This window comes from Microtus oregoni, unplaced genomic scaffold (assembly GCF_018167655.1).
Source record: "Microtus oregoni isolate MIOR12 unplaced genomic scaffold, Mior012 000000F_ref0000247, whole genome shotgun sequence".
Taxonomy (NCBI): Eukaryota; Metazoa; Chordata; class Mammalia; order Rodentia; family Cricetidae; genus Microtus; species Microtus oregoni.
Window position 1 is genome coordinate 32,982,679 of NW_024543059.1, and position 24,297 is coordinate 33,006,975.

General features: G+C 45.5%; 9 non-coding genes across 9 annotated transcripts; all 9 read right to left on the reverse strand.

Annotated features, from left to right (window-relative positions):
* Positions 1 to 1,187: 1,187 nt before the first annotated feature.
* On the reverse strand, positions 1,188 to 1,266 carry LOC121453887. The gene has a single exon (XR_005975105.1). It is a non-coding gene; the product is annotated as a small nucleolar RNA SNORD115 (small nucleolar RNA).
* Positions 1,267 to 3,388: 2,122 nt separating this feature from the next.
* Positions 3,389 to 3,467, reverse strand: LOC121453892. The gene has a single exon (XR_005975106.1). It is a non-coding gene; the product is annotated as a small nucleolar RNA SNORD115 (small nucleolar RNA).
* A 2,121-nt stretch (positions 3,468 to 5,588) lies between these two features.
* On the reverse strand, positions 5,589 to 5,667 carry LOC121453897. Its single transcript, XR_005975109.1, has one exon. It is a non-coding gene; the product is annotated as a small nucleolar RNA SNORD115 (small nucleolar RNA).
* Positions 5,668 to 7,789: 2,122 nt separating this feature from the next.
* Positions 7,790 to 7,868, reverse strand: LOC121453904. The gene has a single exon (XR_005975111.1). It is a non-coding gene; the product is annotated as a small nucleolar RNA SNORD115 (small nucleolar RNA).
* A 2,122-nt stretch (positions 7,869 to 9,990) lies between these two features.
* Positions 9,991 to 10,069, reverse strand: LOC121453909. Its single transcript, XR_005975112.1, has one exon. It is a non-coding gene; the product is annotated as a small nucleolar RNA SNORD115 (small nucleolar RNA).
* A 2,122-nt stretch (positions 10,070 to 12,191) lies between these two features.
* On the reverse strand, positions 12,192 to 12,270 carry LOC121453920. Its single transcript, XR_005975116.1, has one exon. It is a non-coding gene; the product is annotated as a small nucleolar RNA SNORD115 (small nucleolar RNA).
* A 2,121-nt stretch (positions 12,271 to 14,391) lies between these two features.
* On the reverse strand, positions 14,392 to 14,470 carry LOC121453912. Its single transcript, XR_005975114.1, has one exon. It is a non-coding gene; the product is annotated as a small nucleolar RNA SNORD115 (small nucleolar RNA).
* A 6,304-nt stretch (positions 14,471 to 20,774) lies between these two features.
* LOC121455106 lies at positions 20,775 to 20,839 on the reverse strand. The gene has a single exon (XR_005975432.1). It is a non-coding gene; the product is annotated as a small nucleolar RNA SNORD109A (small nucleolar RNA).
* Positions 20,840 to 24,232: 3,393 nt separating this feature from the next.
* LOC121455111 lies at positions 24,233 to 24,297 on the reverse strand. The gene has a single exon (XR_005975433.1). It is a non-coding gene; the product is annotated as a small nucleolar RNA SNORD109A (small nucleolar RNA).

Genomic DNA, 24,297 nt, shown 5'->3' on the forward strand with positions numbered 1-24,297 from the left:
ATACTAGTGTTCCCTGTGTTGAATTAGCACTGGGAAAGAACTCTGGACCGCCAAATGTGTCCCGGACATGCCAAATGGCAATTCATCCCGAAAGTCCATTATGGCAAGGCATTCGCTTCGAAAGCCACTGCCAAAGCTGACTAGAACTTCTTTCTCAGGCAGTCCCAATCAGGATCATCAGCTGATATAGGAGGGTCATCTGTCTATGTGTCACTTTCATTGGTTATTTAAAAAGGAAACTTTCTTGGCCTATGGATAGCACAGAAAATCAGGTGGGCGGAGTAGACAGAACAGAATGCTGGGACGGAGGGAAGTGAGGCAAACGCAAAGAAGCTCTGGCCCAAGATGGCCCAAGATGGACACCTCCTGTTGCTATACACATTAATAGAAATGGGTAAATCAAGATGTGAGATTTAGCCGGTAAGAGGCTAGATCTAATGGGCCAAGCAGTGTTTAAATGAAGACAATTTGTGTGTTGCAATTTTTGGTGTAAAGCTAGCCGGGCGGGAGCCAGGCAGGACGAAAAACAGGCCTGCTCTGCTCCAGACTAAGATCGGCCATAATGAAAACAAGAGTCACAGAATTAAATTTCCAGTTCTTCTCTTGGTGTCATGGGAACCGTAGAAGGACCCACCATTATGACTCCTCCTTGTGACCTATTCTGAGGCCCCAGATCGGTGGCTCATGTCCATGTCCTTTGGAATTTTCCAAGGTTGTCCATTTGGAATGCCATTCTGGACACCGAGGCCTATGGGTTTTCACATTCTAGGAATCAAGGCCAAAACTACTGGATCCTGGGCTTCTAACTTGAGTATCTTCTCTTAGAGTTTCCGAAATATGAACAGGTGAAGGAACAGGGCCTGGAGAGATCAAAGCCTATGGGCTAATCTTTCCACTTACCTGAAGAAAAGTGTGTTGACGTGTGCTCCAAGTCAGCATCCCCAGTCACTGAAAGGCAGAAGAGATGATGGGAACGTGAGCTGGGCTTTGGACATGGAGACTGGCTCAAGAGCAACGTTTGACATGAGGTGCCATTTGAGGGAGCACTCAGTGTTCTTCTAAGGTCGTGCCCCTGGACCAAATGCGGGTCTGCGATGGGGAGAAACAGCATGGGGATTTTGGCCTGCACCCTGGCCCAAGCGGGCCCCAGGTAGACCAGGAACCCCACTGCCCCCGTCTTTTAGTCTGGGCCTCAGCGTAATCCTATTGAGCATGATTTTTATGTCATCATCTCTCTTCGTGACATTGGTTTGTCATCATTGACCCAGCTCTCGAGAGAGCAAAGCTCCGCCTGGGGTTTGGACAAAGTACCATTGCTTACCAGTGCCGCAAACAGTGTCTTGGAGGTATGTATTCACATGGTTGGCACAAAGGTTCAGCACGATGGATGCCCTGCTCTGATTTGATCAGAAGCCCTTCTGTTCTTGTTAACTGCCCCCTTGGGAAAGAAGAAACGTGTTGTCAGGGCCATCCACGGCATGCACTTGATGACCAGAAAAGGACTGCTGATGCTGACCAGGGCCCGAGAGCATGATTCCGTGGAGGGGGATCATTGTGCCACGCGAGATATCCCTGATCAATGGCCCGAGGACTAGTGCCAACCCTGAGTGATGGCCCCTTTTTAGCCTGCCCAAGCAAAGTCCAGTCACTCAGGAGCATGCTCTTCCCGCTGACTGCTCTGATTGCTAGCATGAGAGTGCTGCCGATTGTCAATCAGTAGGCAGGCCTTTGATACCTTGGAAACTATCCTTTCCAGCATCAGGCATTCTAAGGGCTGAGACCTGGCCTCCACTTGACATGCTACCCATGTGTCTCATTCAACTCTGCCTCCCATCATCCACACACTAATGGAGAAAGAATCCATTCTCTTATGACTGTTTTTGCACCACCAGAGATTGTGCTGGGTCTGGCCTTCTCTGCATCTCTGGGGATATTCCTAGTCCTAGGCAGAATGTTGAAGGCAATATCTTCCAGGGAAGATGGCTATGCATGGGGCTATGCATGATAGGCACGGCCTCTGCTGTGGGCTACAAACTTCTCAAAACCAGACTGCCTTCCTGGCTCCAGCGCCCTGAAGAGACCATCTTTCTTGGTAGAGCATCCAGAATTGTCTCCCTTTTTGCCTTGCTGGAAAGGTAGGTCAAGTTCACTAAATCACAGGTAGAGGAGGCAAGGTTGAGGATGCCCAGGTGCCATTTGATATACTAGTGTTCCCTGTGTTGAATTAGCACTGGGAAAGAACTCTGGACCGCCAAATGTGTCCCGGACATGCCAAATGGCAATTCATCCCGAAAGTCCATTATGGCAAGGCATTCGCTTCGAAAGCCACTGCCAAAGCTGACTAGAACTTCTTTCTCAGGCAGTCCCAATCAGGATCATCAGCTGATATAGGAGGGTCATCTGTCTATGTGTCACTTTCATTGGTTATTTAAAAAGGAAACTTTCTTGGCCTATGGATAGCACAGAAAATCAGGTGGGCGGAGTAGACAGAACAGAATGCTGGGACGGAGGGAAGTGAGGCAAACGCAAAGAAGCTCTGGCCCAAGATGGCCCAAGATGGACACCTCCTGTTGCTATACACATTAATAGAAATGGGTAAATCAAGATGTGAGATTTAGCCGGTAAGAGGCTAGATCTAATGGGCCAAGCAGTGTTTAAATGAAGACAATTTGTGTGTTGCAATTTTTGGTGTAAAGCTAGCCGGGTGGGAGCCAGGCAGGACGAAAAACAGGCCTGCTCTGCTCCAGACTAAGATCGGCCATAATGAAAACAAGAGTCACAGAATGAAATTTCCAGTTCTTCTCTAGGTGTCATGGGAACCGTAGAAGGACCCACCATTATGACTCCTCCTTGTGACCTATTCTGAGGCCCCAGATCTGTGGCTCATGTCCATGTCCTTTGGAATTTTCCAAGGTTGTCCATTTGGAATGCCATTCTGGACACCGAGGCCTATGGGTTTTCACATTCTAGGAATCAAGGCCAAAACTACTGGATCCTGGGCTTCTAACTTGAGTATCTTCTCTTAGAGTTTCCGAAATATGAACAGGTGAAGGAACAGGGCCTGGAGAGATCAAAGCCTATGGGCTAATCTTTCCACTTACCTGAAGAAAAGTGTGTTGACGTGTGCTCCAAGTCAGCATCCCCAGTCACTGAAAGGCAGAAGAGATGATGGGAACGTGAGCTGGGCTTTGGACATGGAGACTGGCTCAAGAGCAAAGTTTGACATGAGGTGCCATTTGAGGGAGCACTCAGTGTTCTTCTAAGGTCGTGCCCCTGGACCAAATGCGGGTCTGCGATGGGGAGAAACAGCATGGGGATTTTGGCCTGCACCCTGGCCCAAGCGGGCCCCAGGTAGACCAGGAACCCCACTGCCCCCGTCTTTTAGTCTGGGCCTCAGCGTAATCCTATTGAGCATGATTTTTATGTCATCATCTCTCTTCGTGACATTGGTTTGTCATCATTGACCCAGCTCTCGAGAGAGCAAAGCTCCGCCTGGGGTTTGGACAAAGTACCATTGCTTACCAGTGCCGCAAACAGTGTCTTGGAGGTATGTATTCACATGGTTGGCACAAAGGTTCAGCACGATGGATGCCCTGCTCTGATTTGATCAGAAGCCCTTCTGTTCTTGTTAACTGCCCCCTTGGGAAAGAAGAAACGTGTTGTCAGGGCCATCCACGGCATGCACTTGATGACCAGAAAAGGACTGCTGATGCTGACCAGGGCCCGAGAGCATGATTCCGTGGAGGGGGATCATTGTGCCACTCGAGATATCCCTGATCAATGGCCCGTGGACTAGTGCCAACCCTGAGTGATGGCCCCTTTTTAGCCTGCTCAAGCAAAGTCCAGGCACTCAGGAGCATGCTCTTCCCGCTGACTGCTCTGATTGCTAGCATGAGACTGCTGCCGATTGTCAATCAGTAGGCAGGGCTTTGATACCTTGGAATCTTGCCTTTCCAGCATCAGGCATTCTAAGGTCTGAGACCTGGCTACCATTGACATGCTACCCATGTGTCTCATTCAACTCTGCCTCCCATCATCCACACACTAATGGAGAAAGAATCCATTCTCTTATGACTGTTTTTGCACCACCAGAGATTGTGCTGGGTCTGGCCTTCTCTGCATCTCTGGGGATATTCCTAGTCCTAGGCAGAATGTTGAAGGCAATGTCTTCCAGGGAAGATGGCTATGCATGGGGCTATGCATGATAGGCACGGCCTCTGCTGTAGGCTACAAACTTCTCAAAACCAGACTGCCTTCCTGGCTCCAGCGCCCTGAAGAGACCATCTTTCTTGGTAGAGCATCCAGAATTGTCTCCCTTTTTGCCTTGCTGGAAAGGTAGGTCAAGTTCACTAAATCACAGGTAGAGGAGGCAAGGTTGAGGATGCCCAGGTGCCATTTGATATACTAGTGTTCCCTGTGTTGAATTAGCACTGGGAAAGAACTCTGGACCGCCAAATGTGTCCCGGACATGCCAAATGGCAATTCATCCCGAAAGTCCATTATGGCAAGGCATTCGCTTCGAAAGCCACTGCCAAAGCTGACTAGAACTTCTTTCTCAGGCAGTCCCAATCAGGATCATCAGCTGATATAGGAGGGTCATCTGTCTATGTGTCACTTTCATTGGTTATTTAAAAAGGAAACTTTCTTGGCCTATGGATAGCACAGAAAATCAGGTGGGCGGAGTAGACAGAACAGAATGCTGGGACGGAGGGAAGTGAGGCAAACGCAAAGAAGCTCTGGCCCAAGATGGCCCAAGATGGACACCTCCTGTTGCTATACACATTAATAGAAATGGGTAAATCAAGATGTGAGATTTAGCCGGTAAGAGGCTAGATCTAATGGGCCAAGCAGTGTTTAAATGAAGACAATTTGTGTGTTGCAATTTTTGGTGTAAAGCTAGCCGGGCGGGAGCCAGGCAGGACGAAAAACAGGCCTGCTCTGCTCCAGACTAAGATCGGCCATAATGAAAACAAGAGTCACAGAATTAAATTTCCAGTTCTTCTCTTGGTGTCATGGGAACCGTAGAAGGACCCACCATTATGACTCCTCCTTGTGACCTATTCTGAGGCCCCAGATCGGTGGCTCATGTCCATGTCCTTTGGAATTTTCCAAGGTTGTCCATTTGGAATGCCATTCTGGACACCGAGGCCTATGGGTTTTCACATTCTAGGAATCAAGGCCAAAACTACTGGATCCTGGGCTTCTAACTTGAGTATCTTCTCTTAGAGTTTCCGAAATATGAACAGGTGAAGGAACAGGGCCTGGAGAGATCAAAGCCTATGGGCTAATCTTTCCACTTACCTGAAGAAAAGTGTGTTGACGTGTGCTCCAAGTCAGCATCCCCAGTCACTGAAAGGCAGAAGAGATGATGGGAACGTGAGCTGGGCTTTGGACATGGAGACTGGCTCAAGAGCAACGTTTGACATGAGGTGCCATTTGAGGGAGCACTCAGTGTTCTTCTAAGGTCGTGCCCCTGGACCAAATGCGGGTCTGCGATGGGGAGAAACAGCATGGGGATTTTGGCCTGCACCCTGGCCCAAGCGGGCCCCAGGTAGACCAGGAACCCCACTGCCCCCGTCTTTTAGTCTGGGCCTCAGCGTAATCCTATTGAGCATGATTTTTATGTCATCATCTCTCTTCGTGACATTGGTTTGTCATCATTGACCCAGCTCTCGAGAGAGCAAAGCTCCGCCTGGGGTTTGGACAAAGTACCATTGCTTACCAGTGCCGCAAACAGTGTCTTGGAGGTATGTATTCACATGGTTGGCACAAAGGTTCAGCACGATGGATGCCCTGCTCTGATTTGATCAGAAGCCCTTCTGTTCTTGTTAACTGCCCCCTTGGGAAAGAAGAAACGTGTTGTCAGGGCCATCCACGGCATGCACTTGATGACCAGAAAAGGACTGCTGATGCTGACCAGGGCCCGAGAGCATGATTCCGTGGAGGGGGATCATTGTGCCACGCGAGATATCCCTGATCAATGGCCCGAGGACTAGTGCCAACCCTGAGTGATGGCCCCTTTTTAGCCTGCCCAAGCAAAGTCCAGTCACTCAGGAGCATGCTCTTCCCGCTGACTGCTCTGATTGCTAGCATGAGAGTGCTGCCGATTGTCAATCAGTAGGCAGGCCTTTGATACCTTGGAAACTATCCTTTCCAGCATCAGGCATTCTAAGGGCTGAGACCTGGCCTCCACTTGACATGCTACCCATGTGTCTCATTCAACTCTGCCTCCCATCATCCACACACTAATGGAGAAAGAATCCATTCTCTTATGACTGTTTTTGCACCACCAGAGATTGTGCTGGGTCTGGCCTTCTCTGCATCTCTGGGGATATTCCTAGTCCTAGGCAGAATGTTGAAGGCAATATCTTCCAGGGAAGATGGCTATGCATGGGGCTATGCATGATAGGCACGGCCTCTGCTGTGGGCTACAAACTTCTCAAAACCAGACTGCCTTCCTGGCTCCAGCGCCCTGAAGAGACCATCTTTCTTGGTAGAGCATCCAGAATTGTCTCCCTTTTTGCCTTGCTGGAAAGGTAGGTCAAGTTCACTAAATCACAGGTAGAGGAGGCAAGGTTGAGGATGCCCAGGTGCCATTTGATATACTAGTGTTCCCTGTGTTGAATTAGCACTGGGAAAGAACTCTGGACCGCCAAATGTGTCCCGGACATGCCAAATGGCAATTCATCCCGAAAGTCCATTATGGCAAGGCATTCGCTTCGAAAGCCACTGCCAAAGCTGACTAGAACTTCTTTCTCAGGCAGTCCCAATCAGGATCATCAGCTGATATAGGAGGGTCATCTGTCTATGTGTCACTTTCATTGGTTATTTAAAAAGGAAACTTTCTTGGCCTATGGATAGCACAGAAAATCAGGTGGGCGGAGTAGACAGAACAGAATGCTGGGACGGAGGGAAGTGAGGCAAACGCAAAGAAGCTCTGGCCCAAGATGGCCCAAGATGGACACCTCCTGTTGCTATACACATTAATAGAAATGGGTAAATCAAGATGTGAGATTTAGCCGGTAAGAGGCTAGATCTAATGGGCCAAGCAGTGTTTAAATGAAGACAATTTGTGTGTTGCAATTTTTGGTGTAAAGCTAGCCGGGCGGGAGCCAGGCAGGACGAAAAACAGGCCTGCTCTGCTCCAGACTAAGATCGGCCATAATGAAAACAAGAGTCACAGAATGAAATTTCCAGTTCTTCTCTTGGTGTCATGGGAACCGTAGAAGGACCCACCATTATGACTCCTCCTTGTGACCTATTCTGAGGCCCCAGATCGGTGGCTCATGTCCATGTCCTTTGGAATTTTCCAAGGTTGTCCATTTGGAATGCCATTCTGGACACCGAGGCCTATGGGTTTTCACATTCTAGGAATCAAGGCCAAAACTACTGGATCCTGGGCTTCTAACTTGAGTATCTTCTCTTAGAGTTTCCGAAATATGAACAGGTGAAGGAACAGGGCCTGGAGAGATCAAAGCCTATGGGCTAATCTTTCCACTTACCTGAAGAAAAGTGTGTTGACGTGTGCTCCAAGTCAGCATCCCCAGTCACTGAAAGGCAGAAGAGATGATGGGAACGTGAGCTGGGCTTTGGACATGGAGACTGGCTCAAGAGCAACGTTTGACATGAGGTGCCATTTGAGGGAGCACTCAGTGTTCTTCTAAGGTCGTGCCCCTGGACCAAATGCGGGTCTGCGATGGGGAGAAACAGCATGGGGATTTTGGCCTGCACCCTGGCCCAAGCGGGCCCCAGGTAGACCAGGAACCCCACTGCCCCCGTCTTTTAGTCTGGGCCTCAGCGTAATCCTATTGAGCATGATTTTTATGTCATCATCTCTCTTCGTGACATTGGTTTGTCATCATTGACCCAGCTCTCGAGAGAGCAAAGCTCCGCCTGGGGTTTGGACAAAGTACCATTGCTTACCAGTGCCGCAAACAGTGTCTTGGAGGTATGTATTCACATGGTTGGCACAAAGGTTCAGCACGATGGATGCCCTGCTCTGATTTGATCAGAAGCCCTTCTGTTCTTGTTAACTGCCCCCTTGGGAAAGAAGAAACGTGTTGTCAGGGCCATCCACGGCATGCACTTGATGACCAGAAAAGGACTGCTGATGCTGACCAGGGCCCGAGAGCATGATTCCGTGGAGGGGGATCATTGTGCCACGCGAGATATCCCTGATCAATGGCCCGAGGACTAGTGCCAACCCTGAGTGATGGCCCCTTTTTAGCCTGCCCAAGCAAAGTCCAGTCACTCAGGAGCATGCTCTTCCCGCTGACTGCTCTGATTGCTAGCATGAGAGTGCTGCCGATTGTCAATCAGTAGGCAGGCCTTTGATACCTTGGAAACTATCCTTTCCAGCATCAGGCATTCTAAGGGCTGAGACCTGGCCTCCACTTGACATGCTACCCATGTGTCTCATTCAACTCTGCCTCCCATCATCCACACACTAATGGAGAAAGAATCCATTCTCTTATGACTGTTTTTGCACCACCAGAGATTGTGCTGGGTCTGGCCTTCTCTGCATCTCTGGGGATATTCCTAGTCCTAGGCAGAATGTTGAAGGCAATATCTTCCAGGGAAGATGGCTATGCATGGGGCTATGCATGATAGGCACGGCCTCTGCTGTGGGCTACAAACTTCTCAAAACCAGACTGCCTTCCTGGCTCCAGCGCCCTGAAGAGACCATCTTTCTTGGTAGAGCATCCAGAATTGTCTCCCTTTTTGCCTTGCTGGAAAGGTAGGTCAAGTTCACTAAATCACAGGTAGAGGAGGCAAGGTTGAGGATGCCCAGGTGCCATTTGATATACTAGTGTTCCCTGTGTTGAATTAGCACTGGGAAAGAACTCTGGACCGCCAAATGTGTCCCGGACATGCCAAATGGCAATTCATCCCGAAAGTCCATTATGGCAAGGCATTCGCTTCGAAAGCCACTGCCAAAGCTGACTAGAACTTCTTTCTCAGGCAGTCCCAATCAGGATCATCAGCTGATATAGGAGGGTCATCTGTCTATGTGTCACTTTCATTGGTTATTTAAAAAGGAAACTTTCTTGGCCTATGGATAGCACAGAAAATCAGGTGGGCGGAGTAGACAGAACAGAATGCTGGGACGGAGGGAAGTGAGGCAAACGCAAAGAAGCTCTGGCCCAAGATGGCCCAAGATGGACACCTCCTGTTGCTATACACATTAATAGAAATGGGTAAATCAAGATGTGAGATTTAGCCGGTAAGAGGCTAGATCTAATGGGCCAAGCAGTGTTTAAATGAAGACAATTTGTGTGTTGCAATTTTTGGTGTAAAGCTAGCCGGGCGGGAGCCAGGCAGGACGAAAAACAGGCCTGCTCTGCTCCAGACTAAGATCGGCCATAATGAAAACAAGAGTCACAGAATTAAATTTCCAGTTCTTCTCTTGGTGTCATGGGAACCGTAGAAGGACCCACCATTATGACTCCTCCTTGTGACCTATTCTGAGGCCCCAGATCGGTGGCTCATGTCCATGTCCTTTGGAATTTTCCAAGGTTGTCCATTTGGAATGCCATTCTGGACACCGAGGCCTATGGGTTTTCACATTCTAGGAATCAAGGCCAAAACTACTGGATCCTGGGCTTCTAACTTGAGTATCTTCTCTTAGAGTTTCCGAAATATGAACAGGTGAAGGAACAGGGCCTGGAGAGATCAAAGCCTATGGGCTAATCTTTCCACTTACCTGAAGAAAAGTGTGTTGACGTGTGCTCCAAGTCAGCATCCCCAGTCACTGAAAGGCAGAAGAGATGATGGGAACGTGAGCTGGGCTTTGGACATGGAGACTGGCTCAAGAGCAACGTTTGACATGAGGTGCCATTTGAGGGAGCACTCAGTGTTCTTCTAAGGTCGTGCCCCTGGACCAAATGCGGGTCTGCGATGGGGAGAAACAGCATGGGGATTTTGGCCTGCACCCTGGCCCAAGCGGGCCCCAGGTAGACCAGGAACCCCACTGCCCCCGTCTTTTAGTCTGGGCCTCAGCGTAATCCTATTGAGCATGATTTTTATGTCATCATCTCTCTTCGTGACATTGGTTTGTCATCATTGACCCAGCTCTCGAGAGAGCAAAGCTCCGCCTGGGGTTTGGACAAAGTACCATTGCTTACCAGTGCCGCAAACAGTGTCTTGGAGGTATGTATTCACATGGTTGGCACAAAGGTTCAGCACGATGGATGCCCTGCTCTGATTTGATCAGAAGCCCTTCTGTTCTTGTTAACTGCCCCCTTGGGAAAGAAGAAACGTGTTGTCAGGGCCATCCACGGCATGCACTTGATGACCAGAAAAGGACTGCTGATGCTGACCAGGGCCCGAGAGCATGATTCCGTGGAGGGGGATCATTGTGCCACGCGAGATATCCCTGATCAATGGCCCGAGGACTAGTGCCAACCCTGAGTGATGGCCCCTTTTTAGCCTGCCCAAGCAAAGTCCAGTCACTCAGGAGCATGCTCTTCCCGCTGACTGCTCTGATTGCTAGCATGAGAGTGCTGCCGATTGTCAATCAGTAGGCAGGCCTTTGATACCTTGGAAACTATCCTTTCCAGCATCAGGCATTCTAAGGGCTGAGACCTGGCCTCCACTTGACATGCTACCCATGTGTCTCATTCAACTCTGCCTCCCATCATCCACACACTAATGGAGAAAGAATCCATTCTCTTATGACTGTTTTTGCACCACCAGAGATTGTGCTGGGTCTGGCCTTCTCTGCATCTCTGGGGATATTCCTAGTCCTAGGCAGAATGTTGAAGGCAATATCTTCCAGGGAAGATGGCTATGCATGGGGCTATGCATGATAGGCACGGCCTCTGCTGTGGGCTACAAACTTCTCAAAACCAGACTGCCTTCCTGGCTCCAGCGCCCTGAAGAGACCATCTTTCTTGGTAGAGCATCCAGAATTGTCTCCCTTTTTGCCTTGCTGGAAAGGTAGGTCAAGTTCACTAAATCACAGGTAGAGGAGGCAAGGTTGAGGATGCCCAGGTGCCATTTGATATACTAGTGTTCCCTGTGTTGAATTAGCACTGGGAAAGAACTCTGGACCGCCAAATGTGTCCCGGACATGCCAAATGGCAATTCATCCCGAAAGTCCATTATGGCAAGGCATTCGCTTCGAAAGCCACTGCCAAAGCTGACTAGAACTTCTTTCTCAGGCAGTCCCAATCAGGATCATCAGCTGATATAGGAGGGTCATCTGTCTATGTGTCACTTTCATTGGTTATTTAAAAAGGAAACTTTCTTGGCCTATGGATAGCACAGAAAATCAGGTGGGCGGAGTAGACAGAACAGAATGCTGGGACGGAGGGAAGTGAGGCAAACGCAAAGAAGCTCTGGCCCAAGATGGCCCAAGATGGACACCTCCTGTTGCTATACACATTAATAGAAATGGGTAAATCAAGATGTGAGATTTAGCCGGTAAGAGGCTAGATCTAATGGGCCAAGCAGTGTTTAAATGAAGACAATTTGTGTGTTGCAATTTTTGGTGTAAAGCTAGCCGGGCGGGAGCCAGGCAGGACGAAAAACAGGCCTGCTCTGCTCCAGACTAAGATCGGCCATAATGAAAACAAGAGTCACAGAATTAAATTTCCAGTTCTTCTCTAGGTGTCATGGGAACCGTAGAAGGACCCACCATTATGAGTCCTCCTTGTGACCTATTCTGAGGCCCCAGATCGGTGGCTCATGTCCATGTCCTTTGGAATTTTCCAAGGTTGTCCATTTGGAATGCCATTCTGGACACCGAGGCCTATGGGTTTTCACATTCTAGGAATCAAGGCCAAAACTACTGGATCCTGGGCTTCTAACTTGAGTATCTTCTCTTAGAGTTTCCGAAATATGAACAGGTGAAGGAACAGGGCCTGGAGAGATCAAAGCCTATGGGCTAATCTTTCCACTTACCTGAAGAAAAGTGTGTTGACGTGTGCTCCAAGACAGCATCCCCAGTCACTGAAAGGCAGAAGAGATGATGGGAACGTGAGCTGGGCTTTGGACATGGAGACTGGCTCAAGAGCAACGTTTGACATGAGGTGCCATTTGAGGGAGCACTCAGTGTTCTTCTAAGGTCGTGCCCCTGGACCAAATGCGGGTCTGCGATGGGGAGAAACAGCATGGGGATTTTGGCCTGCACCCTGGCCCAAGCGGGCCCCAGGTAGACCAGGAACAACACTGCCCCCGTCTTTTAGTCTGGGCCTCAGCGTAATCCTATTGAGCATGATTTTTATGTCATCATTTCTCTTCGTGACATTGGTTTGTCATCATTAACCCAGCTCTCGAGAGAGCAAAGCTCCGCCTGGGGTTTGGACAAAGTACCATTGCTTACCAGTGCCGCAAACAGTGTCTTGGAGGTATGTATTCACATGGTTGGCACAAAGGTTCAGCACGATGGATGCCCTGCTCTGATTTGATCAGAAGCCCTTCTGTTCTTGTTAACTGCCCCCTTGGGAAAGAAGAAACGTGTTGTCAGGGCCATCCACGGCATGCACTTGATGACCAGAAAAGGACTGCTGATGCTGACCAGGGCCCGAGAGCATGATTCCGTGGAGGGGGATCATTGTGAAACTCGAGATATCCCTGATCAATGGCCCGAGGACTAGTGCCAACCCTGAGTGATGGCCACTTTTTAGCCTGCCCAAGCAAAGTCCAGTCACTCAGGAGCATGCTCTTCCCGCTGACTGCTCTGATTGCTAGCATGAGACTGCTGCCGATTGTCAATCAGTAGGCAGGGCTTTGATACCTTGGAATCTTGCCTTTCCAGCATCAGGCATTCTAAGGTCTGAGACCTGGCTACCATTGACATGCTACCCATGTGTCTCATTCAACTCTGCCTCCCATCATCCACACACTAATGGAGAAAGAATCCATTCTCTTATGACTGTTTTTGCACCACCAGAGATTGTGCTGGGTCTGGCCTTCTCTGCATCTCTGGGGATATTCCTAGTCCTAGGCAGAATGTTGAAGGCAATGTCTTCCAGGGAAGATGGCTATGCATGGGGCTATGCATGATAGGCACGGCCTCTGCTGTGGGCTACATACTTCTCAAAACCAGACTGCCTTCCTGGCTCCAGTGCCCTGAAGAGACCATCTTTCTTGGTAGAGCATCCAGAATTGTCTCCCTTTTTGCCTTGCTGGAAAGGTAGGTCAAGTTCACTAAATCACAGGTAGAGGAGGCAAGGTTGAGGATGCCCAGGTGCCATTTGATATACTAGTGTTCCCTGTGTTGAATTAGCACTGGGAAAGAACTCTGCACCGCCAAATGTGTCCCGGACATGCCAAATGGCAATTCATCCCGAAAGTCCATTATGGCAAGGCATTCGCTTCGAAAGCCACTGCCAAAGCTGACTAGAACTTCTTTCTCAGGCAGTCCCAATCAGGATCATCAGCTGATATAGGAGGGTCATCTGTCTATGTGTCACTTTCATTGGTTATTTAAAAAGGAAACTTTCTTGGCCTATGGATAGCACAGAAAATCAGGTGGGCGGAGTAGACAGAACAGAATGCTGGGACGGAGGGAAGTGAGGCAAACGCAAAGAAGCTCTGGCCCAAGATGGCCCAAGATGGACACCTCCTGTTGCTATACACATTAATAGAAATGGGTAAATCAAGATGTGAGATTTAGCCGGTAAGAGGCTAGATCTAATGGGCCAAGCAGTGTTTAAATGAAGACAATTTGTGTGTTGCAATTTTTGGTGTAAAGCTAGCCGGGCGGGAGCCGGGCAGGACGAAAAACAAGCCTGCTCTGCTCCAGACTAAGATCAGCCATAATGAAAACAAGAGTCACGGAATTAAATTTCCAGTTCTTCTCTAGGTGTCATGGGAACCGTAGAAGGACCCACCATTATGAGTCCTCCTTGTGACCTATTCTGAGGCCCCAGATCGGTGGCTCATGTCCATGTCCTTTGGAATTTTCCAAGGTTGTCCATTTGGAATGCCATTCTGGACACCGAGGCCTATGGGTTTTCACATTCTAGGAATCAAGGCCAAAACTACTGGATCCTGGGCTTCTAACTTGAGTATCTTCTCTTAGAGTTTCCGAAATATGAACAGGTGAAGGAACAGGGCCTGGAGAGATCAAAGCCTATGGGCTAATCTTTCCACTTACCTGAAGAAAAGTGTGTTGACGTGTGCTCCAAGTCAGCATCCCCAGTCACTGAAAGGCAGAAGAGATGATGGGAACGTGAGCTGGGCTTTGGACATGGAGACTGGCTCAAGAGCAAAGTTTGACATGAGGTGCCATTTGAGGGAGCACTCAGTGTTCTTCTAAGGTCGTGCCCCTGGACCAAATGCGGGTCTGCGATGGGGAGAAACAGCATGGGGATTTTGGCCTGCACCCTGGCCCAAGCGGGCCCCAGGTAGACCAGGAACAACACTGCCCCCGTCTTTTAGTCTGGGCCTCAGCGTAATCCTATTGAGCATGATTTTTATGTCATCATCTCTCTTCGTGACATTGGTTTGTCATCATTGACCCAGCTCTCGAGAGAGCAAAGCTCCGCCTGGGGTTTGGACAAAGTACCATTGCTTACCAGTGCCGCAAACAGTGTCTTGGAGGTATGTATTCACATGGTTGGCACAAAGGTTCAGCACGATGGATGCCCTGCTCTGATTTGATCAGAAGCCCTTCTGTTCTTGTTAACGGCCCCTTTGGGAAAGAAGAAACGTGTTGTCAGGGCCATCCACGGCATGCACTTGATGACCAGAAAAGGACTGTTGATGCTGTCCAGGGCCCGAGAGCATGATTCCGTGGAGGGGGATCATTGTGCCACGCGAGATATCCTGATCAATGGCCCAAGGACTAGTGCCAACCCTGAGTGATGGCCCCTTTTTAGCCTGCCCACGCAAAGTTCAGTCACTCAGGAGCATGCTCTTCCTGCTGACTGCTCTGATTGCTAGCATGAGACTGCTGCCGATTGTCAATCAGTAGGAAGGGCTTTGATACCTTGGAATCTTGCCTTTCCAGCGTCAGGTATTCTAAGGTCTGAGACCTGGCCTCCAGTTGACATGCTACCCATGTGTCTCATTCAACTCTGCCTCCCATCATCCACACACTAATGGAGAAAGAATCCATTCTCTTATGACTGTTTTTGCACCACCAGCGATTGTGCTGGGTCTGGCCTTCTCTGCATCTCTGGGGATATTCCTAGTCCTAGGCAGAATGTTGAAGGCAATGTCTTCCAGGGAAGATGGCTATGCATGGGGCTATGCATGATAGGTATGACCTCTGCTGTGTGCTACAAACTTCTCAAAATCAGACTGCCTTCCTGCCTCCAGCGCCCTGAAGAGACCATCTTTCTTGGTAGAGCATCCAGAATTGTCTCCCTTTTTGCCTTCCTGGAAAGGTAAGTCATGTTCACTAAATCACAGGTAGAGGAAGCAAGGTTGAGGATGCCCAAGTGCCTTTTGATATACTAGTGTTCCCTGTGTTGAATTAGCACTGGGAAAGAACTCTGGACCGCCAAATTGTCCCGGACATGCCAAATGGCAATTCTTCCCGAAAGTCCATTATGGCAAGGCATTCGCTTCGAAAGCCACTGCCAAAGCTGACTAGAACTTCATTCTCGGGCAGTCCCAATCAGGATCATCAGCTGATGTAGGAGGGTCATCTGTCTATGTGTCACTTTCATTGTTTATTTAATAAAGAAACTTTCTTGGCCTTTTGATAGGACAGAAAATCTGGTGTGCTGAGTAGACAGAACAGAATGCTGGGAAAGAGGAAAGTGAGGCAGATGGGATGAGGTTCTCGCCCAAGATGGACATAGGTTAGAATCTTCCCTGTAAGCCACCACCTTGTGTTGCTACACACATTACTAGAAATGGCTTAATCAAGATGTAAGATTTAGCCGGTAAGAGGCTAGATCTAATGTGCCAAGCAGTGTTTATATGAAGACAATTTGCGTGTTGTTATTTTGTGTGTAATGCTAGCCTGGTGGGAGCCGGGCGGGATGAAAAACAGGCCTGCGCTGCTCATGATTAAGATCAGCCGTAATGAAAACAAGAGTCACAGAATTAAATTTCCAGTTCTTCTCTAGGTGTCATGGGAACCCTAGAAGGACCCACCATTATGACTCCTCCTTGTGACCTATTCTGAGGCCCCAGATCGGTGGCTCATGTCCATGTCCTTTGGAATTTTCCAAGGTTGTCCATTTGGAGTGCCATTCTGGACACCGAGGAATATGTAGTTTCACATTCTAGGAACACAGATAACAATGACCACCCTAAGAGAGATATACATAGATCTAACCTTCATGGGAATCAGATAAAGAAAAGTTCTACTAGGTTAATTGGGAGCATGGGTACCTTTGGAGAATGTTAAAATTGAGATAAAGACATGGAGGGGAGCAGAGAAAAATGTAGATCTCAATAAAAATCAAAACGTTAGAGTTTTACAGCAACACTAATATCTGAAATCCCACAAACACATGAAATTTGAAGAAAGCCCATCTAAATTACCACACGTCAAGGAAGAAATAAAGAAAGAAATTAAAGACTTCCTAAAATTCAATGAAATGACCATGTAATATAACCAAACTTATGGAACACAATTAAAGCAGTGTTAAGAGAAAAGTTCATAGCACTATATGCCTATGTAAAGAATTTGGAAAAAATCTCATAATAATAAGAAACATATCACCTTAAACCTCTTGGACCTCACACAGGAGGACTAGATGTCCAGAAATAATCAAATTAAGAGGTAAAATCAGCAAAGTCCAAACAAAGAATATAAACAAGAATCAATGAAACAGTTGGTTCTTTGAAAAAACCAGCAAAATTAACAAAACTTTCCCCAAAATATCCAAATGATAGAGTGAAAATGTTCAAATTAACAAAATCAGAAATTAAAAAGTGGTCATATCAACAGACAAAGAGGAAATTCAGAGAGTTATCAGGCTATACTTCAAAAATCTGTACTCCACAAAATTGGAAAATATAAGAGAAATGGACAATTTTCTGGGTAAATTTCATTTACTAAAATTAAATCAAGATCAGATAAAAATTAAAAACATCTACAACCACTAATGTTTTAGAAATATTTATATAAAGTCTCCTAATCAGAAAAGGCCCAGGACTAGTGCAGAATTATACAAGATTTTTAAAGAAGAACTGCTACCAATACTCCTGAAATTGTTCTACACAAGAGAAATAGAAGAAATATTGCCAAACTCCTTTTATAAGGCTACAGTTACCCTAATACCAAAAACCACACAAAGACACCACTATTAAAGAGAATTAAATACCAATCTCACTCATGAACATTTATGCAACAATACTAAAATAAAATACTGGCAAACAGAATCTAAGAACATATCAGATATATCATACACCATGATCAAGTAGGCTTCTCCCCAGGTATGCAGGGGTTGTACAATATATGAAAATGTATCAATGTAATCCATCATATAAACAAACTAAAAGGAAAAATCAATTGATCATCTAATTTGGTGTTGAAAAAGTATGCAACAAAATTCAACACCCCTTCAAGATAAAAGTCTTAGAGAGAACAGGGCTACAAGGAGCATACCTTAACATAATAAAGGTAATATATAGCAAGCTAAGAGCTAATATCAAAATAAGTAGAGAGATACTCAAATGTGCAATCAGTTGCAGAGCTGAGTTCTTGCCTTCACTCCTTTCTAAAATTAAAAACTTAGGGTGTCTGCTGCATTATTTATGCACACTGGGCATCTGCTTCTCATTTGTTGCTTCACCTGACTAGTTTGGAGTCACGGTACTGAAGAAATGCTTGTTGAAGTAGGAATGGACCTATGTGACATCTGTAGAGTTTGTGAATCCCACAGAGTGATAATAAATTCAAACAATGTAAAAAAGTTAAGGATTTCATTCATGGACATCAACGAATATCAATACTCTATTGTGGCACAAAAACTGATATAAATATAAACACATCAAGAACCTTTACGAGTTGAAGTAGATCCTGACAACTAGATTCTTGACAAAAAAAATATAAAAAAATGCACCCAAAATAGGAGGGTCTACTTAATATGTTTTAAAGTTAAAAAAAGGATTATGGATTTTATGATTATCTATTCAAAATTGAAGAGTTTGATAGATTCATATTTCTTTTATTGAAGTGTGTAATCACTATGATCATCATCCTCATCCTTCTGCTCATTACCATTACTAACATTGTGTAATTCCTTAGACAACACCCTTTCTATCATTGAAATTTTACATCAGTATAATGGACCTTGCTTAGAAAACTCCATGTTGCTTGCATCTTATATTTTTGTACTGCAACAACTAAACTATAGAGCTATCAGTATGGAAGTATCATTGGAGAAAACACAGCAAAAGCAAATATAATTGAAAAGTATCACCAATGAAATGAAATTGAATTTTATTTTCATGGTGGAGTCTAGTGTATTTGTGTGCTTTTGTAACAACATGTTCTTTTATTTCATGAAAATTTACAGGGGTTCAGCTTCAAATTCCTTATGAGGTAAAATTATACAGGAAATGACGCTGATACAATTATCTGATGCAATGCTCAGAAAGAAGAGAAGGCAAAAAGGGTGGAAAGAAGTGTTGGGTGAATGGAGGTGAGGTGAAAAACCCTTGAATCATGGGATACATGAAAATTGAGCATCCCAAATTTACCATACATCAGAAAGATTGAATAGGAGGGTGGTTTTAAGAGACATTTTTGAATAACCTTCACACACCTGAGGTCACTCAATGGTGATAGTTCTATAATTTTTCACTAGCTGGAGAAGGGAATTCCCCTCTATGAGACCTAGTATGTCAAAACTGAAGAGTGATAGACTTAAGGACATGGGCAGGAACAAAAACATAATGGTCAAGAGAGTATCACCTTAGAACTTAAACTCTGTGAAATTATGAAGTCCAAGATGGGACTTTTAGAAATCCCCAGACATTGCAAAAATGATTGAGTCAAGAGATAGAGACTGGTGCTTACCTTTTCTGCATGAAGATTAAGAAGACCTCCAGGATTCTGTCCTGTAACAGTAGAGAAATAAAAGTTATCAGGGATGCTAAGTTTTCCACACAACACTGTCTGCCTTGATAGCCACATTATGCAGACTACCTAGCATACCCACCCTTTCCATCCAATCTTTACCTGTTTCTTCCTTCCTCTCTTTTGGCTTGTCTTACAATGACACCTTTCCTTCCTGATTGCTTCTACCAAGCTGCCAGTCTCTGTCCTTTAGACAATAACCTAAGTGGAGACAATAGTTTTCCCTTCGATTTACTACTGGCAGATGGAGAGTAGCATGGGGATATCATGGTGCCTCTCTCTCATACTCCTTTGTCCTGACATCTTCTATTCCACATCTCCTAGCACACTGTATCTGCTTTAAGAAGGATGGGGCCTGACAGAATCTCGGATGTTGCTTTCACATCTTTTAGAAGACATGGCTGAGCAAACAGTTCCCTAGAGGTGTATCATCTTCCGATTCATCATGAGAAAATATTTTTCACCCAAGCACAGCAACAGCATTATGGATGATAGAATAAAGAGAGACATCCATCAAAAAGCAGACAATGTCTGGACCTTGAGCAACTCCACTTAATCCCCAGACAGGTAATAGCTTTGAATATGTAATGTGAGCAATTCTTATTTCTCTGAAGTATAGGAAATGGCAACATGAACTAAACTGGTGGATGGCAATCTGAAATTCTCTTGCGAACTTCTGGTTGGGAATGGTGTATGTCATTTGGAGAGCAGGAGGTGTTGTTCATTCGAATTCCCTACCCATGTACAATGTTGGTGATCATAACATTTCTCTGGATCTTTGGGGAAATCTGAGGATTTTCTTTCATCATGTCTCTGTGTTTATGCAACTTATCTCTGAATCTTTTTCTGTTAGTTGGGAATTGGTTGCTCTGATCAGTGATTGCCTTCACCCCTGTTACACGTAAAAGCTTCATGTGTCTGCTGCATTATTTATGCTCCTCAGGAACATGCTTCCCATTTTGTCCCAGCTGATTGGTTTGGAGGCCTGCATGGAAGTGAAATGCTTGATGGACGATGGAATTGTATCTATGAGCCAACTATACTTCTTGTGAATCTCTCAGCATGCAAATAAATCAAAACAGTATAAAAAACGTGAAGGTCCGAATCACAGACCAGGCTGATGAAAAGACAGATTTTAATTGGACTTTATCAAAAAGTTCTCTCATCTTTGAAGAAGAAATTATGATAGTAAGATATGATAGCTGAGAATATCCAGACATGAAAAACAACTCTATATGGTGGCTGGAGTGTGAGATGACCATTAGCATGGAGAATTGATACAGCATCCAGGGAGTGTGATATATTCAGAGACAACAAGGGAAATGGAATGACTCTCACAATATGGGAAATAATCAGGCCTCGTGCCTAAATTGTGAAAGGAACAGGAATCCAAAAGCTCTCCAAATTTGGCAGTCAGGGTGGGCACGAGTCCTGCCACCTCCTCTTGCCTTGTCCCATTGTAGTTATGTCCAATTCATCAGAGAGGATCATTGAGATTCTCTGTAATGAATTCACTGCTTCCACCTCTTTTTGAGTCCTTCTTTCATGCATGTAAGGGCAAATAACTTCAAACCAATGTACAGTCTGGGCTTTCGAATGGTTCTTTTTCGAGGCAGAATATGGAAGCAGAAAGCTGGACAGTTTTCACTTCCAGCAAGTTGCTCTTCTCTCAAAATTTAGGAGATAAAAGCCCGTCTGCACTGTAACTGCCTTCCTTTAAAAGGCAAGAGTGCTAGCCATGTTCTGGAAGCATCACGGTCGTCAAGACCACCACTTATCTGGACCTCAGAGGGGTTATGTTTGAGTCAATCAGCGTCCTCAGAAACCTGTTGTCATCATCGATCCAGAGAAGGCAGCTTTGAACACATGAGCACCCCCAGTGACACTGGAAAGCAGTGAAAGATAGACTCTTTGGCGTTGAAGGGGAAGATCAGCATTGTGCAGCAGGCTTCTTTCTCAGGATCTCAACTGAGGTAAAGCATCAAGGAGATCATCAAGACATTTTCTCCTATACGTTATAGCCCATTAGTCATCAACAAATATGAACACTCTATTGTGCCACAGGAACAGAAAACAAGATAAACACATGATGAATTTGGATGAATTGAATTTGATCTTGACAACTAGCTTCATGGACAAAAAGAAGAAGAGTATAAAATAAAATGCAACAGAAATACAGGGGTGTATATAATATGTTTCAAAGGGCAAAAATGTTCCCGGATTTCTTGATTCTCTATTCAAGATGGAAGTTTTTGATAGTTTCCAATTCCTCCTAATTCAGTGTGTCATCATCACCATCACCATCACCATCATCATCATCATGATCATCAACATTGTTTTATGCCTTATCCTCCACCCTTTCTAGCAGCCAATTCTTTCCTCAGTTTACCTCTATGGACATTGCAGTCAGTCTTGCCAGTGTCCATGTTGCTTTCATGTTGAAATTCTTAGCCTAACCACCTCAACCACATGGCTTTCTCTGCCCTATTGTCATGAGAGGAAAGCCAGCGGAACCAACAATAATAGGCAATTATAACCAATGAATTTAAAATCAATTTTATCTTTCTGGTAGAGTTTTTTGTGTTTGTGTGTCTCTTGTGACAACATGCTCTTTTATTTCATGAATATTAACAAAGGTTCAGCTTCAACTTCCATATTAGGTACATATTATATAGGACTTGACTCTGATCCTTTCTCTGAGCTTTGGAACCCACAATCGCTCCACACACACCGACTTTTCAGATTTGAGATAAAATGCTTTTTACAAAACATATATAATTAATAGGATCTCCATGAAAAGAAACACACCCAGATGCACCAGTAACCTGGAAGTCTGAAGATTTTTTTTGTGAAACTGAAAGGGGGAAATTTCTGAAATCACATAAATTAAAGACAGAGTAGCAAAACACTTATCTTGCTTCTCAGTATGCTAGATGGCTACATTCAAGGGTGGGCTCGGCAGCAATTCTCAAGAAGAGGACTGCTCAAAACGGGTGGAAAGAAGTGTTGGGTGAATGGAGGTGAGGTGAAAAACCCTTAAATCATGGGATACATGAAAATTGAGCATCCCAAATTTACCATACATCAGAAAGATTGAATAGGATGGTGGTTTTAAGAGACATTTTTGAATAACCTTAACACCTGAGGTCACTCAATGGTGATATTTCTAAAATTTTTCACTAGCTGAGAAGGGAATTCCCCTCGATGAGACCTAGTATGTCTAAACTGAAGAGTGATAGACTTAAGGACATGGGCAGGAACAAAAACATAATGGTCAAGAGAGTATCACCTTAGAACTTAAACTCTGTGAAATTATGAAGTCCAAGATGTGACTTTTAGAAATCCCCAGACTTTGCAAAAATGATTGAGCCAAGAGATAGACACTCGGTGCTTACCTTTTCTGCATGAAGAATAAGAAGACCTCCAGGATTCTGTCCTGTAACAGTAGAGAAATGAACATTATCAGGGATGCTAAGTTTTCCACACAACACTGTCTGCCTTGATAGCCACATTATGCAGACTACCTAGCATACCCACCCTTTCCATCCAACCTTTACCTGTTTCTTCCTTCCTCTATTTTGGCTTGTCTTACAATGACACCTTTCCTTCCTGATTGCTTCTACCAAGCTGCCAGTCTCTGTCCTTTAGACAATAACCTAAGTGGAGACAATAGTTTTCCCTTCGATTTACTACGGGCAGATGGAGAGTAGCATGGGGATGTCATGGTGCCTCTCTCTCATACTCCTTTGTCCTGACATCTTCTATTCCACATCTCCTAGCACACTGTATCTGCTTTAAGAAGGATGGGGCCTGACAGAATCTCGGATGTTGCTTTCACATCTTTTAGAAGACATGGCTGAGCAAACAGTTCCCTAGAGGTGTATCATCTTCCGATTCATCATGAGAAAATATTTTTCACCCAAGCACAGCAACAGCATTATGGATGATAGAATAAAGAGAGACATCCATCAAAAAGCAGACAATGTCTGGACCTTGAGCAACTCCACTTAATCCCAAGACAGGTAATATCTTTGAATATGTAATGTGAGCAATTCTTATTTCTCTGAAGTATAGGAAATGGCAACATGAACTAAACTGGTGGATGGCAATCCGAAATTCTCTTGCGAACTTCTGGTTGGGAATGCTGTATGTCATTTGGAGAGCAGGAGGTGTTGTTCATTCGAATTCCCTACCCATGTACAATGTTGGTGATCATAACATTTCTCTGGATCTTTGGGGAAATCTGAGGATTTTCTTTCATCATGTCTCTGTGTTATATGCAACTTATCTCTGAATCTTTTTCTGTTAGTTGGGAATTGGTTGCTCTGATCAGTGATTGCCTTCACCCCTGTTACACGTGAAAGCTTCATGTGTCTGCTGCATTATTTATGCTCCTCGGGAACATGCTTCCCATTTTGTCCCAGCTGATTGGTTTGGAGGCCTGCATGGAAGTGAAATGCTTGATGGACATTGGAATTGTATCTATGAGCCAACTATACTTCTTGTGAATCTCTCAGCATGCAAATAAATCAAAACAGTGTAAACAACGTGAAGGTCCGAATCACAGACCAGGCTGATGAAAAGACAGATTTTAATTGGACTTTATCAAAAAGTTCTCTCATCTTTGAATAAGAAATTATGATAGTAAGATATGAGAGGTGAGAATATCCAGACATGAAAAACAACCCTATATGGTGGCTGGAGCGTGAGACGACCATTAGCATGGAGAATTGATACAGCATCCAGGGAGTGTGATATATTCAGAGACAACAAGGGAAATGGAATGACTCTCACAATATGGGAAATAATCAGGCCTTCCTGCCTAAATTGTGAAAGGAACAGGAATCCCAAAGCTCTCCAAATTTGGCAGTCAGGGTGGGCACGAGTCCTGCCACCTCCTCTTGCCCTCGTCCCATTGTAATTATGTCCAATTCATCAGAGAGGATCATTGAGATTCTCTGTAATGTATTCACTGATTCCACCTCTTTTTGAGTCCTTCTTTCATGCACGTAAGGGCAAATAACTTCAAACCAATGTACAGTCTGGGCTTTCGTATGGTTCTTTTTCGAGGCAGAATATGGAAGCAGAAAGCTGGACAGTTTTCACTTCCAGCACGTTGCTCTTCTCTCAAAATTTAGGAGATCAAAGCCCGTCTGCACTGTAACTGCCTTCCTTTAAAAGGCAAGAGTGCTAGCCATGTTCTGGAAGCATCACGGTCGTCAAGACCACCACTTATCTGGACCTCAGAGGGGTTATGTTTGAGTCAATCAGCGTCCTCAGAAACCTGTTGTCATCATCGATCC